The sequence below is a fragment of the Taeniopygia guttata genome, chromosome 4 (assembly GCF_048771995.1).
Source record: "Taeniopygia guttata chromosome 4, bTaeGut7.mat, whole genome shotgun sequence".
NCBI classification, from domain to species: domain Eukaryota; kingdom Metazoa; phylum Chordata; class Aves; order Passeriformes; family Estrildidae; genus Taeniopygia; species Taeniopygia guttata.
Genome location: NC_133028.1, coordinates 15,549,265 through 15,564,737, shown reverse-complemented (window position 1 = coordinate 15,564,737; position 15,473 = coordinate 15,549,265). Strand labels below are relative to the sequence as shown.

The 15,473-nt window shown below is 37.2% G+C and overlaps 1 long non-coding RNA gene across 1 annotated transcript in view; it reads right to left on the bottom strand.

The window, feature by feature from the left end:
• Positions 1-14,141, bottom strand: part of LOC140683913 (uncharacterized) — a 30,616-nt gene extending 16,475 nt beyond the window's left edge. Inside the window, exons 1-2 of the long non-coding RNA XR_012055538.1 lie at positions 13,692-14,141; positions 13,366-13,533 (exon numbers count right to left, since the gene is read on the bottom strand). This is a non-coding gene — a long non-coding RNA (uncharacterized lncRNA). The remainder of the gene's footprint in view (positions 1-13,365; positions 13,534-13,691) is intronic.
• Positions 14,142-15,473: the final 1,332 nt, after the last annotated feature.

The following is a 15,473-nucleotide window of genomic DNA, read 5'->3' as shown; positions in this document are numbered from 1 at the left end:
CAAGGCCTAGGATAACACTTATCAGAAAAGGGTAAAAAGGTTCAATATCCCTCTAACAAATCCACATGTCCTGTAAGAAAGACATTGTATGTCTTTATTGCCTCTTTCCTTTTCTTTTTTTTCTGCTGTTTTCTGTCTCATATTTTACTTTTCTCCTTGCATAGCCCCAGCAATTCATTTAAATCAGCTCTACTTCCATAACCTGCGGCTTTAGTATTCTGCATCTTTCTGCATGCTAAAATTGCTCCCCAGAGCATTGCTCCACCCACACTTTGATGGATTGGTGTTTCTGTGTTACCTCTCCCTGCTCCCTGCCAAGCGCTGCCTGCACACAGGCACGCAGCACTGACGCTTCCACACTCGGGTACAACGTGGAGCATGGTCTGGCTGGACCTGCAGTGATGCTTTTGCATTTCTATGATTGTGCTTGAACATGTCTTGCTATCAAAACCAGTTTTGGAGAGATGTTCCTTCCTCATCAGACACATGTCTTGTCTGACTCTTATTTTTTTTTTTCCAGTAGCATTTCTCCAATCCTTCAGAAAAACACATCTTCTGCTATTAATGATGCTTGACAGGTACTGTCAGTGTCCTATTAAGTTAGAGAATTTGGGTCATAAAGCTGCTAGCATGCTGAAGATTTTGGATACTTTTAATTTGCAAAGTCTTCTGATGCATGGGAATATCCCTTTCTTCCCCTCAGAGAGACATAGCAGCAAATGCTGGTTTCAAACCTTTTGGTCTGTCCTAACTTTCTCCAGAACATCCACCACAGAGGTTCCTTTCCACTAGTGGTGAGTTGGTGATATTGAAAAGATGATCACTCTGTAGGTGCTGTTCATACCCTTCCTTTTCTGAATTTGTAAGATGACAAATAATTTCCACCTGAACACCTGTGACATTTGGGTTCTGAAACAGTCTCAAATACCATGCTGTTCATTAGTGGGGATTCAATTTCCTGCACCTCTCTGCTTCAGATTTGCTTCAATGCATAGAGTGTGCATATTCATTAAAAGCAGCAATAATGAAGTTTTGCCGAAAAAGAGGGGTGTGTAAATAGGAGATGCCTGGGGCAAAGCTGTGTTTTGTGTTCTGGACATTTATATAGCTATTTACAGTGCTATTCAGTTAAATAATAATAATAATAAAAAAGCCCCAAACCCCACAGAATTACCATAGCAACTGAAGCAAGTATGTGTTACATTTTTAATCTCTGAGATACACAAACCCTTACTAAGGAAACAAGCAGAAGAAAAAATGTGAACTTGTGTGCTTTCCCTATGTTTGAAAAGAATATTTTCTTTCTTATTTCTTTGCCAGTATTTAATGCTGCCTTTGTTAGGGGAGTAGCTTTGTTCTCTTTGCATTGTTACACTTGCATCTGAGGCAGAGGATGAGTGCTAGAAGGCATTCTCTTTCGAGACATTTTGGAAACTGCCAGGAGTGTGCAGCAAATGGTGGCTATGAAGCCAGTCCAATATTTTTCCCCGGTAGTCTGGAATATATTCCACAGGTGAACACATGGGGAACACATCTATAAATAAAAATTGTATTTCACTTCAGCAGAAAACTACTTGCTATGCTCTTCGGAATCTGATGTACACAGAAATACTTGTTCAAGTTTATTTTCCCTCCCTCCCCACCCCAGTTGCTCAGTTTTACTTGGTTTCCTTAAATCTCTTTTGAATTAGAGTACACAACAATTCTACTACATAAAAGATCTATAACAGATCTGTTTAAAAATATATAAACCCACATCAGTGTGTGTTTTGTCTAACAAGAGTGAGAGGAAAGAGGCATTGGTTAATCCATCAGTAGTCTTTCCACTACTCTCTCATATGGTGGTAAATTGGGATTTATTTCTCTTGTTGCTCTTGTTGATGGCAAATATTTTTTTTCTCTATTCTATCCACTCCTGTTATTGGCACAATAATTACACATCCTCTTATCAAGACAATCAAGGGCTAAACTAGCTGCTTTCTCCATATTACCGCAGCACTTTGTTTTGAATCTCTTGCGAAAAATGGGGCTTTTGCAGTAACATGCCTGGACACTTCACTGTTTCCAAGACAAACAGCTCTTGAGCCAAGACTGATTTGGACAGCATGCAATAGCTTACATGGGTTTTTTTTTCCAGGAGATTCAGTCCTTTAGAAGAGCTAAATGAGCTCTACAGCAGCCCTACAAGGAACAGCTTGTGGGTAGCTTGAGGTACAAAAAGATTGTGTCTGTCTAAAGCTGTGTGAGTTGACTTAGTAGTGCAGAGGATCACAGTTCTCTGAACAATTTCGAGTTTGATCCTGTTGTTGCAAGCTCCTTACATCTATTTTAGCCAAGTATATCTTCATGATCCTTGGAGAAAAATCTGTCCTCCTCATTTCCCTCTCAAATATCTGCAACTTAAACTATTGCAAAACCAAGCAAGACTCAGAATTTTGAAGAAAATCCTTGAGAAACTAATGTTATGTGCTCTTTATATTCCTTACAGACATAACATTTTAGGTAGAACCTTACTGTGTTTTGTTAGCATGGCTGTATAACATCCTTTCCAGAGCTGGCCAAGAGAGTTTATCTTGGAAATGAATGTTTTCTCAGAGTGAAACATTGCATGGGAAATCAGCCATGTTTGATAAAGCTTCATTTTAAAAGTTTTTGATGGAATCACAGCAGAATGTGTATAACTTCTTGGGTTAGGACACTGTAATTTTATTGGATAGTATGCATAGTGTGAAAGTCAAACTGAACTAAATAACTGAAGTTTATCAGTAAAGAATATTTTTAATTATAAGAAGATGTAAAAAAATTATTAAAAATTATTTAAAAGTGAAAATTTTGGTGTCATCTAGCTCTAATTTTTACCTCAAGATGGTGAAATAACAGCAGCAAAACTCAAGATTTTTTTTCTGATTCATTTCTGCTAGCTAGCCTTGAAGTAGCACTTTCAGCTCCTGTGAATGTTGGGCAAAATCCACAAATGAAATATGAATTTTCAATAGCTTATGTTCAGCTTGAATTAAAAACAAGTAATTTTTTCCTTTTTTTCTCATCTTGGAGTTCATCATGCAGTGACAATTTGAAATTTACAACCCAGACATTTAACATCCTTCACAAGAACATATAATTTGAAAAACCTGTGAAGAGAAATATCTCTGCTCAAAAATGGCACTATCTCTTTGTAAAAAGACCCCTGTCATTTAAATTTCTGTTCAGTTTCCTATCTTAAGCTAAATAACACTGATTTTTTTTTCAGATGCATTTTTTGGAAAGTTGAAGAGATTAGATATTAGCTTAAAAGAGTTTTAATGTGACATTTCTGGCTTTCTTCTATATCCCTTTGCATAAATTTGCAGCTAATGCAGAATACATATTTTATTGAATTCCATTGCTGAAAATAGAGACAATGTCATTTAGCAGATATTCATAATCCTGCAAACTACTGAGGCAAAATTCACCCTAAATTCTGAAAACGAACCCCAAGTGTTTTCTTTCAAAAATGTAGGGCAATGTGTGTTTTGATAAAACCTAGCAAGGAGTACTTAAGACGAGATAAATAAAAACAGGTTTGATGTTGAACTCTGACTCCACTGGATATTGGACACAATCTCTTCCGGTAAATCCCACAAAATGCATGTCTTTATTTTCTGTTAATTAGCCATTCTTGCAAATCTATTTTTTATACACTAATAACTATCTTTCAACTATGTTCAGCATACACGATCCAAGTAAATACTTCCTTATGTCAAGACCCCAAAAGGCAGGGATTTTTCTCTTAAATTTAATAGAAACACTCATTTCTGCACTAAGCTATAGAAAATGCATCATTTAAAACACAGATCATTTGGGAAATGGCTACCTTGGAAAACTGAGTTCCTTCATATTTTAATTGGCATTAAAATGTCTTTTAATTCTTCAGTATTTCTAATGTAGTTTAGACACTTCCTCACATTCCCTCCTCTCCTTTTCATATAGAGACAGTAGAAAGAAGAGGGAGGGAGAAATTCAAAACTGAATCACCACAAAGTTTGCTCTTTGATGTGGAAGTTTCATTTGATAACAAATTGGACAAGGGTGAAAATGACAAGCACGAGACACAAGAAACTGTATATTATTTGCAAAGCAGCAGAGCATATTTCATATTTTGATTAGATGAGATGCTTATCTCAAAAAAGTTAGCAAAGAGAATCCTAAAGAGTGCCCATAAAGGGCATGGTAAGCTACATTGCCCCACAATGTTTTCTTTCCTCATTCTCAGTAAACAGGCTTATGATTAGTATTAGAATTGCAGACCACAAAACCAGTATGATAGCAAGCCAGATTTTATGCTAGGAAGTGCTCCCTTTAATGTGTTTAAAATACTGTACAGAATCTTTTTTAATTCAAATACTGGTATCAAATTGAGGGAGGAATATTTCTGTAGGGCAACTTTGATGATGATCAAGAGGCACAGAGCTAAACTTGCAAAGCATGCAATGTAAGTGCTTAATTCCCTGTTTCAAGAGTATCTTTGAAGCTGAGGAGTCCTTAATATGAAGCATGTTGCACAAGTTACAAGCAATCCTTCTATGCCAAGTAGTTATTCAGGGGTGGGGGTTGCTTAACATTTCCTACAGCCAGCCAATGCTGGATGCTTGCCAGGAGTGAAAGACAGCAACTAATACATACATAAATCCACTTTAAAAATGCACATGGGGAGACAGGTACATAAAGCTTCTGTATTTTGAGTTTATTAGTGATCTACCTTGTTTTAGCTTAATCTTTCATTCAGGTAGTATTTCTATGATGAAAGTGATTCAAGCTCACACTGTGTGAGTTCAAGACAAAATACAATCCTGGGTTGACACATTTCTCCAATTAGTGTTTATTAAAAATGTCTATAGCCAAGTTTGCTTTGGGATCATCCATGTCTTGTGCTTTATATTATAAAAACACTAAAAACCAGAACCCTTTCCTTGTCTGACTTGCAGCTTGAGACCTATATGTTCATCTGGGAATGGTGATGGAAACAAAGAGGTAGAGAAATACTTTATAGGTATTTTTTTTTTGCTTGGTTGTTGGTTTTTTGTGATTTTTATTTTTCTTTTGGTTTGTTCTTTTTAGGTTTTTTGTAGATTTTTTTTTTAAATGAGTGATTCAAGCTACAGTTAAGGACAAAAATGGTATGCTTTCAGACTAGATTATCATCTTTCCATTTCAGGATTCACAAGGGGAATAAAAATATGAACAGGGACACAAAGGGGTGAAAGAAGAGATCACTCTCTTGGCAGTCCTGTATTGGTGGTCAATTTAGGGAAATGAACTATATGTTATGGATTGGGACCATGATTTCAATTCTAAAAAGAGACAGTATAAAATTGCTTAGAAAGTAATTTCTAAACTTTGGTATGTTTTGAAACTGGGCATGAACTTCTCAGTTCCCTTGGAGTCTTTCTGAACCCACTCACTTTATCTCATTTCCATGCTGTGTTGCAGTTTCTTTAATCTCTGAAGCAGTTGCTGAAGTCCACAGGCCTCTCTGTTTTGTAGTCTGGTAGATTTTCTGATACAACTAATTGGTTTTGACTCCCCTGGAATCGTCCATTGTGATTTTACATCGTTTGACATTGTAATGAGATATGTTTATTCACAATGTTAATTTTGTTAGCACTGAGATTTTTAATTTCTATGAAATATTAAGAAATATAGAACGAATTTTGGGTCTTCAGACTTGTGCCATGAGCAGCAATGTAGATTACAGACAAGTCACAATGTTTTAATTCATTCTGCTATGCTTTCATTCCTGGTTTGTAAGCCTAAATACATTTCCATTTAAATGCTTTAGAGGTAGACAGGTTGGGTTTTCATTTAGCTTCTAAATATGTGGCTGCCTTGGGGCTGCTAATTTATTTATTTTTTTAATGGAGTGAGAGGCTATAAAACCTATGTGCTGTAAAGCAGGCAGACAAAGTTTCCTACCAGCCCACCAGGCTCAGTTGAAAGAGCAGACATCTTCAAGTTTACTTAACTCTTGTTCCTAGGCTTCTAATTAAAATCACTGAAATGCTCCTCATTTTGAAAAGGTCACATCTGATTTCAGCTGAGACATTCCCTTTGTCTCAGTTTAGCTGTCTCTGGTTTATACACTTATAAAAACCTGAGCAATTATAGTCAACTGTCCATTACCAGTAGGAAGATGATCTGGTTGGTAGATGAGCGTTGGCAGAGGTGTGGATGCAGATTCCTTGCCTCTACACATACCTTAGCAGAGCTTGACCCAGGAGTCCAAGGTAGAGACTCATGAATAGCTCTGCATGAAATGAGGGAGCACTGGGGAATGGTGTAACTATAAATGAGTTTATTTGTTCAGCCCCAGTGCTTAGGAATAACAGAAATTTGATTCTTCTGATTGTTATTGTATTAATTCAGTTCCAATCTATGGTTCTCATCTCGATAACCTAAAATACCAGAATTTTTGATGCTATTTATAAGTAACTTTTAAATATATTTAAAAAAATATTGTAATATAATAATTGCCTTTATGTTCAGGAGATTCATGGGGTGCACTCTTCAAATGTAGTTTATTTATCTTCATCTATTTTCATGGTTCCCATTACCATAATATATGATTTTCATATCCTTTAATGTGTGAATCTGCCCCAGGCCTCTCTGAATAAGTGAGTACATTAGCTACATTTTGAAAACTGAATGTAATTCATACCATCCAGATTTAATTGTCTAAGTTAGGCCTCACTTTGTTGCCTTTGATTCCAGTATGGGCTATAAAAAAGGTCAGGCTGTTAACTTAGCCTGGCTGGCTTGTACCCTGGTCTCTGAAAAGACTGTTCAGGAGACAGAGCACCTAAATAAGCTAGTAACACTATCCCTTCAGGAGACTAGGTAACAGGTTTTCAGAGATGTCTAGACACTTGAGAAAGCAGAGGAATATCAAATGGGGTTAGAAAAAAAAGCTGAAATGCCTAGGCATGTTGAAAACTTACTGAAGGCATTTATGTCCATCTGCCTGTCTTGCCAGAGGAGAGAAGGGTCCTGAGGTCAGGTCTGCAAAGTCCTGTACTTCTGCTTAGTCACTGGTCAGTCACCTTTTTTGCTGCTGTATTTTTCTGTAATTCATGTCTTAGGACAGATAATAGATGTTCTGCCCAGTGACCTTTGAGAAATCTTTCTAATCACATTTGTGCCTAGGGAATACCAGTAAGAAATAACACTAACAAGTACTGCATGATGACAGGGTCAGAAGCTGTCCGCTGTTGAGGAGGTAAGAGGAACAGTAAACTTTGTCCTTCATAACTATTTCTTTTTAATATGTGACATAAGAAGAAAGATAAATATCACTTCCTTTATTTGTATAGTTTATGATATTATTCTTTCTGGAAATACTAGACTATAAGACTTTTTAATCAGAAAGCATTCAAGTCCTGGCTCAATCGGTGCTATTTGCTTTAACCAGCCATACCAAAAGGTCTGTGCTCCTGTGTATCTGGTGTTGCTGTATGGCTTTATTGTCTCCCCTCAGCTTTCCTTCCATTAATCTGAAGCCTTAAAAAAAGTACCAAAATTTGCTGCAAGGAAAGTAATGATCCTCCAAAAGAAATTCAGTGCAACTGGAGAGAACCATTTTAATTAGCTGACAGAATTGCATTGTTTAGGTTTCTTTTAAAAATCAATGAAGTGGCTGCAAATGTTTCTAATGTCTTCATGTATTTAAAACTCTCACTAGGGAGCCCTCATTCCTACCACAAAACAATTTTATTTTTTTTTTTTGAAATTATTATAAAGGCAACTTGTACTTGGAGGGGGCTCAAATGAACTTCATGTCTCCAATGATTTTCTGAGTTTGCTTGGTGGAAAAATATTTTTAAAATCCCTGCTCTATTTCTGCTTTCTTCTGGGTTTTGGGGTTGGTTTGTTTTTGGTTTTGTTTTTATTGTGTTTTCTTTTGGGGTTTTTGGGGTTTTTTTTTTGGTTTTTTGGTTTTTTTTTACTTTATGTGGGTCAGATGTGCATGCTATGGATTTTTACTTTTATAGAATATTGTGCTTAGTCTAAGCCTGAAGTAAACAATTCTTCTGAAAATCTCTCTGTCCTAGAGGACACCACAGACTTCTGTATGTAGGACCATGCTCATCTAAGATTACCTGAAACTGTTGTCTAACACCCAGGTCTGGATCAATCTTCCCTTCCATTCAAGAGCAGAATATATAGAATTATGCATATTGCTCTTGTAACGCTTGTCAAGTAGCTCCCACTGACTGAGCAGGGCCTCAGGACAGCACCAGCCAGCTCTGCTGCACCTCAGGTGAATATCACCAGGGACCAGTGATATCTAGAGGTCAAGCCCCTGTAATAGTTCACACCAAGCCTTCTTTCGTTGATTGTGGCTCTCTGTTTGCACCAACCTGGATTTATGTTCCCAAGGCCTGAGGCTCAACAGTGTTGGCAAAGAGAGAGATGAAGAAAGCTTTAAGAACTTCTGCCATTTCAGCATGGTTGGTGAAATTAATTCATCTCTCCTGTTCAACAGTGTATTTTCCTTCTGTTTCTGACTGTTGTTTATGTACCTGAAGAACCCTTTCTTGTGGTTTTTGAGATCTCTGGACAATTTCAATTAAAGCTGAGATTTTGCTTGTCTAGGATCTCTGTAAACCCCAGCAATGCCTTTGTAGTTCTCAACAGGTATTCAACAGATCGTTTGTCTTCTGGTTTACATCTTGGGGACCAGATGAGGACCTCTCTGCTCTGGTTCACCTGACTTATTCCCCAGTTCTGGAGGTGTGACCATTGTCATTTTGGATCTCCCTTTGAAAAGAGCTGATTTAATCTAAGTTGCTGTATAACTAACAAAGAAACATAGAAAAAGTGTTGCTTTTTCCACTTTTCATTTGTCTTCTCCTTAGACAAGATTTAGTAATAGTATTATGCCAAGTTCTGATGACATGTATGCATGTGCAAATCTCAAATAAGGTATGTTCTGCTGGACACAATTTCAGAGGAAGCAAAAATCACAACTTATCAACATGGACTGATTTTTTGTCAGGGCTTTTTCAAAAGATCAATCATGAGTCCAGTCCTGGGGATCATTCCTTATCCCCAGGAAACTTATTTGAATTTTCCTTAATGAATATCAGTAGTGTTAATCTCTAGCTATTACAAAGTCACAGGCAACCACAAAATGCTGAAACCCTTTAGACTTCTTTATATGGGAAAAATTCTTCTTGAGACCTTTCCTAACTTCCTATCCAACATAAACAATACAGAAAAATACTCAATATTTTACTTTCCAGTTCTCTCATTTCATTAGTATGTAACAGATAATATTGTTGGTGTTCTATTTCTATCACTTTTGAATTCTTTTAGATATTTATGCATTATTTCTCACGTACACTACAACACTACTACAACAGCTAAATCATCATTAGTAGTTATCATTATTCTTATACAGTGTCTCTAATTTATTTTTTCTGATTCAGACTCTCGATTACAATACTCAGTTCTCTCTGTCCAGAACTTTCCTAGCTGGTCAGTTGTAAATGTGCCAATGTTAGTGAAGGAGTAAATAGAATTTAACTTGAAATCTCAATTCTTTCATAATGTCCCTCTTAAAAAACAACCTAATTGATTTGAAACTGTTTGCCTTAAAGGTTATGACAGCCTTAATATAGAAATTAGATGGAAGAAAAAATAAAATTCTGTTACTAGAGTTCTACCTCTGGACTTACAAAAACAAAATGCAATTATTTCTATAATACAGAAAATATGTTTCACAGCCATATAAGCAATCAATAAAAACATTCATTTGGAGGAAAATTTAACAAACTCTTTCAGAAATTAAATGATAGAATAAGAAATACCCAATCTACGTATCAAAAAAGGTAGAAGGAAGGTTCAGTCCAGAGGATTTAGTATTTATGTTCTCACGACAGCAAAACTGAGAGCATTAGCAAAAGGAGAGAAATCAAAGGTTATTTTCTATAGTTAAAAGATTTTATTTTAGAGAACTACAAAAAAAAATTCAGACTGACAACTACAATGTGTTGCTATTCCTGAGGGAAAAAAATAGTGACATAGCTCTGATGTCAAACTGTGCCATAGTTTTAGGAGTAGGAAGAGAATTTTGAAATCCACTAAATATAAGCATTTTTTTCCCATCAAGTACATAAATTACAAGAAAGCTAGAAACAGCTTACCCTTTATTTGTTGTACAAGTATTTGTGAGGAAACACCATACTGATTTGACAGAAAGCTCCATTTGAGGCAAAATCAGTGTAATTGTCCAAGGAGTTTACCCAAGAATTGGATAGGCACTCACTTCAGCAAAAGAGGCATCTCACTCTATTTAGAAGCCCTCTTCCCTAGATACACGTCCACAGCTGTCAGTAACATTTATGACTTAGTTCAACCTTTTCATAGATGATGATCAGTGACAGAAATGTAGTGGTCATATTTGGTCCATGTAGTCAAATTTCAGCAACAGTTAATTCTTTTTCCTGACTTTAGATCTTGTATTGCTAGTCCATGAATGAAAGGGCAAAAATAAGAGAAATTTCAGCTGCAAAGTCAGAAGATCCTCGATGAAGCTAATGTTGTCATGTGCTTGAAGTGCTAATATGACATACAGTCACACACTAGCCCTGTTGAAGTGCTTTTATTGGTTGTATCACTTCCTAAACATCTGAAATCTTGAAAGAACTCAAATGCTGGGTCTTTTGATGCAATTACTGTAATGGCCAGTACAATCTAGTCAAAATCTCTGAGTGTTCATGAGAACAAGAAACCTGCTTTAGTAGCCAACTTTTGGTACACACCTTGCACTCTAGGGTGTGGAGAGACATTTTTATATCTTCTGAAGGAGTGAGATAAGTGGTCTAGGTGTTCACCACAGGGTGGTCAAATAATGTGGTGGGTTTTGGCCCAGCCTTGCTAACAACTAGTTAGCTTGTGTCCACTGAGCTTAACGTCACTGTGCACTTTGCTGAAGTTGTATGCTAGTGGTAAGAGTAACTAAAAAGGGACTCTTTTGCAGTCATACACTATTTCCATTTTATGCCTTCCCAGTCTGTAACTCCAACTTTTCTCAGGCTGTTAGTCATCTTCTAAAACTTTCACATTTCTGGTGTTTAGGGAGTTTTAGGCTCAGATAGATCTGTGAAAATATGCAATTAGTGACAAGGATGAGAAATGGCAGAACCTTGTCTTTTCATTATATTTATATTGTAATGCTCACAGAGCTTCCCAGTAGCCAGCTCCCTCTTAAGTGAGCTATTGCACAGAGCTAGCAGAAGACTGCTGTTGCCCTCACCATCTTAGACTTCAAATTTGGACTTTTTTAGTCTGTCAGAGGGCAAACTGGAGTACTTATATTTCAAAAGTGGTGATATCATTTGCATGGGGTTGACAGGAGTATAGCATAGAAAAGCACAAGCTTAAGATGCATCTATTGCAGACTTCACTGCAATGTAAAGGTACTAAATGGGTTTTAAGTAAGGTTGCTCAGAGTGAGCACCCACAGCAGCACAGAACTCAGTGTGGAGTATCCATATGGATAAGCAGCTAAGTTTTGTGCTGTTATAATTAAATAGTATGTGGTACTAGAGTGAGCTGCCTTTTTTTTTTTTTTTTTTTCAGCTGCCTAGGGTATATCTACATTGCAGTGCCATTTGTGGTGTGGATGCAAACTTCTTTAGCAAGATCCAGATTTCAGTTTCTCAAACACTTGCTTAAGCAGAAAGAAAGCTAAAATTCTCCTATCTCTATTTTTATGACTGCGGCTTTCCAGGGTTTCTGTTTTCTTCCAGATTGCATCGCCATGTCACATGTAAAATTCCACGTCCAAGAAAGCGGTGGAGGGCTATGCATCTTCTGAGCTGAAGAACAAAGTCTGAAATCGTTTGTGCAGTAAATGAAATAGGCTCAAACTTCCTCTATGGTATGCAACTAATTAGCTCGTATTCATTTTCAAGTGCATTGTTCACAGTCAAGCTGAGACAATGCATAGTATGCATTATAATGTCCCAGGAAGGTGTCCTGGTTTAAAGTGCTTCCTTTTACCCCTGCTGCTCCCAGCCATGAATAAACCCTCCTTGAAATCTTGAAACGTGATGGGTGTATTTTGGAGATATACATTTTCAGCATCTGAATCTGAGCTTTCCATGATGTAAAGCCTGTGAAAGAATGACTCTGGCACTACAGCCTGGAAAATGTCTTCCTTTTAAGTTTTCCCCTCTCTTTGTTTCTTCCTCTCTCTTCTTGATAGTCATCAAAAATTTCAGTTCTTTCATTAAAAAAAAAGTTTCTCAGAGATTTTTGACTATTTTAATCTAATTTTAATAATGGGTGTACTGGATTTTAATGCTAGCAATGAGACATGATTTATTTTCCATTATTTATTGTTATTTATTTAGGATTTAGTCAACAGTCTCTGTAGTTACAAGCAGCTATAAGTCAGCCTAGTGAGTCATTTCCTTTCCACTGACACCCATTGAAATAGCTCCCTTGCTGAAAATTCACTGATGTAACCAGACAAGCAGTATCGCGAGAGGTCATAGCTCATTATTTCACATTTGCTCAAGTATGTGAATGTTTCCAGGACAGAATAAAATCAAAAGGTTCTAGGCCTAGGGAGGTCAAGGACACGTGTGTGTATGGATTTTATTCACATTAATTGATGCAAAATTTGTTTGCAAAATTAGGTTTAGTTACCACCAGAGACAAAAATGGAGCTATAAAAATATTTTTATTAACACTCCCTATCTACACAAGCCCTGGTATCAGGCTTTCCTATGTGTTGGGAGATAAAGAATTAAAATTCTTTAATTCTGCGCTGACTCTTATAGAAAAAGCAGAACCATAATTGACTTAATATTTAGAAGCAGCTAAACTAAATAGACATTATTAGTTCTTGGCATTTGTATGATAACTTGTTCATTTACTCATCATGGTCATCTGAGGCCTCAGTTTTCTCCCTCACTGCTTAGAAGGCATGTAACTGGATCAAGGAGAATTTTATTTCTGGAACATTCAAGAGGAGTTTTTAGCTGTATTATATTGGTAAGAAATCAAATGCTTACAGTGTACCAAGTGTAAAGGCATGCATGTAAATGCTGGAGATCAAAGAGTAAGTCTTCTCTGGGAATTATCTAATGTTACTACTTTCTTCCTCACTTATTATTATGATATCCCTCAGAATATAGAGGGATTTCTTGTCATATTTGTTGATATACTGGAAAATACTTGAACTTCCTCCAAGTCTGCAGATCTGTCTTCCAGGATGGATTCCTGCAGAACCCAGAGGGGCACCTTTGGGAGCATCATGGTGGTTTTCACTAGACTAAGATGCATTCAATAAATAAACAAGCAAACAAACCAGCCTACCTTAGGATAAATGAGGTTCCAGATACCTAAAAAAAGAAAATCCTGTGCTTGCACGCTCGCTTTCCTCAGCAGCATCATGCTGCCATGTGCTGGCTGTCCCTGCAGACACGACTGTGCTTCATATTCCTTTGTCACACAGCTTGGCGACTTTTCAGGCCAACAAACAAGCTGGCATAATAAGAACAGAGGAAATATTTACTTTAGACATTAAATGGTCTCTTTAGTAATGTAGTCATCTTTTTAAGAAAGACCCATGGCTAAAAAAAAAAAAAAAACAACACCTAGGTAAATTTGCATTTTAAAAACAGATACTGCACGTTCCTTACCAATTCTGGGGAGAGGAGGAAAGTGAGATTGAGGAGGAAAGCAAGATTTGGCTGCTTTAGAATGTTGCTGCTCAGCATCCAGAGGGAAGGTGCATGGATGCCTCGGTGCCTGCGGTGCCCAGGTGACCGTGAGGCTGCTGCAGTGGCCGCAGGTGTTTCGGTGTGCCTGCAGCAATCACCGTGCCTGCAGCACCTCCTGTTGCACGGCTCCCACGCCCTGTCACAGCTTCACTCCTGAGATCAAAGGAAACTGACAGCAAAAAGGAATTAGAAAGGGCTCTTCTGGAAGAAAGAAAAGCATGTGACTTTCCTGGAAGTTTGAGTATAAGGAGTTTAGGAGTCAATTTAGACTTCTCTTGCTTTTGAAATACCTAAGTTCATTTGCTTTGCTGAAGCTTATTTTATGATTAAAGAGACATTTGTCTCCCATTCACTTTCTGTAGAAAAGGCAGGTGGAAAGGAAGCCACGGGGCTTTGTGCCGTTTTACATTCTTCGCATTGGGATAAATCACCCCCAGTAAGAGGTGGCAAAGCTTGAATTTCTGATTGTTTTCCCATAAATACACAACAGTATTGCTGCTTGGCTGGAGTCAATTATTATTAGGTACATTTGTTGCCTTCATCATTGATGCCACAGCATTTCTCATGGACACTTGTTTGCTGATCTACAGAACTCCTGAGCAGAAGGACTTTGCAGTCTGCTTCTTTTAAGGCATCTGTCTTCACAGGGGAGGCCTGAAAGTACCTGCTAGAAAAGAATCAATCATGGCTCATTGCCATCCTTCTTTACAGGACTCTTTCAGAAAGTAGCTATGGGCTTTTTACTTCACTGACAGTTTTAACAATGTATATGAAGTGTTCAGGTTCATGACAATGTATTTTGCAGTAGTTTGTGAAAGTTTGTTGAGAAATATTCTGGCCATGATAATTTTCTAGTATCATGCTATTTAGGGGAAGCAGAATAAACTGTACTTGACTAACCATAGTTCAGTTCATTTGGGGCAGATGGAGAGGTTCTGTATAATTCTGCATATTTGTTCAGCCCTTTTTTTTTTTTTCCTCTCTATTGATCTATTAGGGATAAAAACTTAATTGCATCAAATGGGCTCAAATATGCTCTGAATTGCATGCACATACCTCACTGGTGATTGTACTTGCAATACCTGAAGGCATTTGGATTGCTTCATACGATTCCCTTTCTTCTCGCCAAATACATTGTACTTCTCCTCTGAGATCTGAACTGTTTTATTTAGTAATTAAGGTAGTTTGTGCAGCATCTTAAAGATGCAAAGGGCAGGTGCATCAATTCCAAATCCAAGGACTAACTCAATGGCTCTTAAAGCTTTCCCATTAGCAAATTCTCTGAAGACCGAGAATTCTCTTGAAGGCATATGCCTCTACATCTGGATTTGGCCCATTTTAAACCGGTATCAGAGACATAATGAAAGTAAACACTCCTAAATCTAATGGACATTTAACAACAGCCTTTCATTATACTGTTTTAATACTTTCATTTTCATTTCCATCATGTATTTTAGAGCTGACTCTCTCAAGTTACTCATGACCCTTTGGCCACTGCAGGTTTGATTTTATTCTACAGAAGATGTGTGTACAAAGTGAAATTAGGTTAACTTTGTATTAATGCTTGCCAAAGAGAATCCTAAAAAGATGCACAGTAGAGTCTTTGACAAGTTCTAATATTTTGGAAAACTTACAGCAACCTTGAACTTGAAGATAATATTTTAATCATAAACTTCCCCAAGCACAACTGAGCAGGTAAAC